Source organism: Theropithecus gelada, chromosome 15 (assembly GCF_003255815.1).
Source record: "Theropithecus gelada isolate Dixy chromosome 15, Tgel_1.0, whole genome shotgun sequence".
Classification (NCBI taxonomy): Eukaryota; Metazoa; Chordata; class Mammalia; order Primates; family Cercopithecidae; genus Theropithecus; species Theropithecus gelada.
This window is the reverse complement of record NC_037683.1, coordinates 82124236-82128624: the sequence shown is the minus strand read 5'-3', so window position 1 is coordinate 82128624 and position 4389 is coordinate 82124236.

The following is a 4389-nucleotide window of genomic DNA, read 5'->3' as shown; positions in this document are numbered from 1 at the left end:
CGTTCACAGCAAAATTGAATGGAAAGTACTGAGAATTTCCACATACTCCCTCCCTGTCCCCATGAAAAGGCTTCTCCTTATCAACATCCCCTACCAGAGCGGTACATTTATTACAACTGGTGAACCTACACTGACACATCATTATCACCCAACATCCATAGGTTACATTAGGGAGTCACTTTTGGCATTGTATATCCTGTGAGTTTGAGCCAATTTATAATGATGCATTTCTACCATTATAGTATCATACAGAGTAATTTCACTGCCCTAAAAATCCTCTGTGCTCTGTTTATTCATCCCTCCCTCCCCTCAACCTCTGTCAACCACTGACCTTTTAATATTTACATAGTTTTACCTTTTACAGAATGTCACATAGTTGCATTCACACACTATGTATCCTTTGTAGATTGGCTTCTTTCACTCAGTAATATGCAGGAAAGATTTCTACATGTTTCTTCATGGCTTGATGGCTCATTTCTTTTTAGCTCCCAGAAATATTACATTGTCTGTATGTATCACAGTTTATTTATCCATTCACCTCCTGAAGGACATCTTGGCTGCTTCTGAGTTTTGGCAATGATGAATGAAGCTGCTATAGACATCTATGTGCAGGTTTCTGTGTAAGATGTAAGTCTTCAACTCCTTTGGGCAAATTCCAAGGAGCAAGACTGTTAGATCGTGTGTTTAGTTTTGTAAGAAACTGCCAAACTGTCTTCCAACATAGCTGTACCATTTTGCATCCCTACCAGCAGTGAATGGAGGTTCCTGTTGCTCCACATCCTTACCAGCATTTGGTGTTGTCAGTGTTCCGGAATTTGGCCATTCCAGCAGACATGTAGTGTTTCTCTTCTAAATTTTTAAAGATCAATATTGACACTCTCTTTAAAATGGAGGGTGTCTGTGTATGTGTGTGTGTGTGTGTGTGTGTGTGTATCTCGGATTTCATAGTGACCATTTTTCAATTGGATAAAGAAATAATATTTTTCCAGCCCGTTCTCCTCCTTTTGAATGTTGTATGAAAAGAAAGTAAAAGTTACCAAAGCAAATTCAAGAAATTCAAGAGAAACATAATTGTTCTTCCTTAGAGAAGAAAGTTAAATCATCTTTGAGAACAATCTGGGTGGCCTGAATTGTCTGGAAGCATTTATGTAAGATTGGATTTGCCTGTTCCAGTATCTGGTAGAACTCACTATTAAAATCATTTTGACCTGGTGGTAGTTCTTCACTTTCTCCTCCATTTTATCCTCTTCCTTCTTCCTTTTTAGGGGTGGTAGAATAGAATTTTATATAATTATAGATTCAGCAGCTTTAATTATTATAGATCCCTTTGGTTTTCTATTTCTTCCTGACTCAGTTATGCAAAATTATATTTTCCTTGGAAATTGTTCACTTTGTATAAATGCTCACATTTATTTGTATAAAGTCCATATGATTCTTTTGTTTTGATATCTTCTTTACCTTAGATTATCTTCCCTATTTCATCTTAATATATTTATTTGTACTGTCTCCTTTTTAATTTTTAAAAATTTCCCCCCCCAAATGTATCTATTTTACTAAACAAAATGTTTGATTTGGTTGACTTTCTCTACTGTGTTTAACAGGAAGAAAAACTTATTTTCCACTCCAATGATTTATGTGTGAATTAATTTCCCTAAATAATCCAGATTTCTTTCCCCATTTCTTACTCCTCTGCATGAAGGTTAACTTGAGTATCTGTTGTTGGGTGACAGCCATTGGTCCTCTTTTCTTGGTTGGGTTGATGTAAACCATCAAAAATTCTAAGCATGGAGAATTAGATTTCTTTTCACCCTCCAGTCCAGTGCAAGATAACAATCCTAGGTGTGTGTGTCTGCATCTCTCTGGTATGTAGTTCCAAGTTCTACAAACTAGAGGATGGGCAGGGAGTATTAGTAGATCTGTTTGGCTCTTGCTCTTAGTTACACCTCTAACATAATTTATCATTAATAAAGGTGATAATTTGATCTTCATATCTGTGACTGTTGATCTTACAGTGGATTCAGAGTTTAAGAGACAACAAGGAAGTTATTTATTTGGCTCTCTTAGACTCCAACAATATTTCTGGTTTTAATTTTATTAGTTTGTGCTCTTTTTGTACTATGTAGTCCCTTTTTTTTCTTTCTTTAGATTACTTGATGTTCCTTTCAGCTACTTTTACTTATATTACTGTTCTTATGAGTTTTAAATTTTATTATTTCATTCTAAATAATGATAACTTCCATTATAATTTCTTCTTTGACTCCTGAATTAATTACAGATCTGCATTTGAGATTTTTTAAAATTTTATTTCTTAACAATAGCATATTATGAGGATGTGCTTTTCGATGACCATAAGAACCCTACAATTCTAAAAGGATAAAGTTCTTTACAAGATATGAGCATTTAAGGAAAGATGAAGAAAAGAACTGAAATATCTGACTGTTAACATATCAACCTAGAATAACTTAAAGAGGCAATATCACTATCTTTCTAAGTCTCAATTTCCCCCTTTAAGTCTTATAACTTCTGCCCTATGTATATGATTACTTTAATATTCTTTAAATGGTATTTTCCTATCATGATATACCTAATGTAATATTTTTACATTATTTTTAATCATTCTAATGTCTTAAGACAACAAATTATGCTCAACTGAGATATTTTAAGAATTCCTTGTACGTACACATGTGCGTTTCAACATAACCAGCATACATCAACATACCTTTTTTTTTTTTTTTTTTTTTTTTAACTATGGGGCCGGGCATGGTGGCTCACAACTGTAATCTCAGTACTTTGCAAGGCTAAGGTGGGTGGATCACCTGAGGTCAGGAGTTTGAGACCAGCCTGGCCAACATGGTAAAACCCCATCTCTACTAAAAATACAAAAATTACCCAGGCGTGGTGGTAGGCACCTGTAGTCCCAGCTACTCAGGAGGCTGAGGCAGGAGAATCGCTTGAACCTGGGAGATGGAGGTTGCAGTGAGCCAAGATTGTGCCACTGCACTCCAGCCTGGGAGAGAGAGCAAGACTCTATCTTTAAATAAATAAATAACATTTAAAAAAATAAAATAAGCTATGGTAGGAACAGCCTTTATTGGCTCCAGCAAGACGTGCCAGAGGGGATACAGCATTGGCAGACTAGATTGCTGCCCTCCAAAAAAAAGACATAACTACAGTTAATAGTAATACCTTAATATTATTAAATATCCTGTGTTTACATCTGATTGTATTGTATGTTTTTAACACTTTGAATTAGGAACCAAATACAATCTATTCATTGCAACTAGTTCATAGGTCTTCTAAATTTCTTTCAATCTATACATTCCTTTTCCACGTTTTTTTCTTAAAATTTTTTGTTGAAGAATCTGATTCATTCTTTTAAATTCCCCACAATCTGGATTCTGCTGGTTGCATCCCTGTGGTATTAACTCATTTCCCTTGCCTTTTTATTTCCTGTAAGCCGACAGTTAATCTAGAGCCTTCAGTTTATATTTCATTTTGTTTTGTGTTTTGCAAGACTCCTCCATAGCCAGTGATGTGTGTTGATATAAGGAAGTATATAATGTCTGATTGTCTCTCTTTTTGTCATTAGCAGCTGTGGATGACCATTGTCGAGGTCCATTGTTTCCTAAAGGCATGTAAAATGACAACATTCTATCATTTCTTCTTCGGTTATTACCTAAACACTGGTATAAGTTATTTCACAAATATTTTTGTTTACTCTGAGTTACAGTTCATACAGAAATGTTAGGATAAATTATGGATTATTTTTCTTTTTTTAATACCAGATCTCAAAACAATATAGTTGCTCTGTATGTCTGTCATCATACCCTGCCGTCCTCCAAGGCGGTCATAGAGGCTCTCTGCAGTATCCGTATGAAGTCATGGCTTTTATACATTGGATCTATTTTAACCCATTTCAGTTATTATTCTTATTTGTGTTCAAATCATCCCATCTTTGGCCAATGGGAGTTTATTCAAGCTGGCTTCCGCATCATTTTGATATGACTTCATAGTCTTTGATAGTTCCTTGCTGTTCATATGACAAAATATCCTAGATTCGTTTTAGATATTTTCTGAACAGATCTGGAATTAGCCATGTATATCTTATTTCAGTGCAAACTGATATTTTGCATTTTAAAAAGTGGCACTTACTGAGATAAAACGTAGTCATTGTTTCTCAGTATTTTCAGTGACAGAGTTTCTCTGGTTTCTTTATCTTTGCCTTTGGTATTCTACACTTACGCCGTGATGTGTCTAAGCATCCTGCTTTGAATACTGTGTCTTCCTACTCTCTAGCCTGTCCTTCTGAAAGTCCTATTAAATGTATGTTAGACCCTTTCATTCTTTAAACACTGTTTATTATCCTCATTTTAATATTTTTAATCTTTT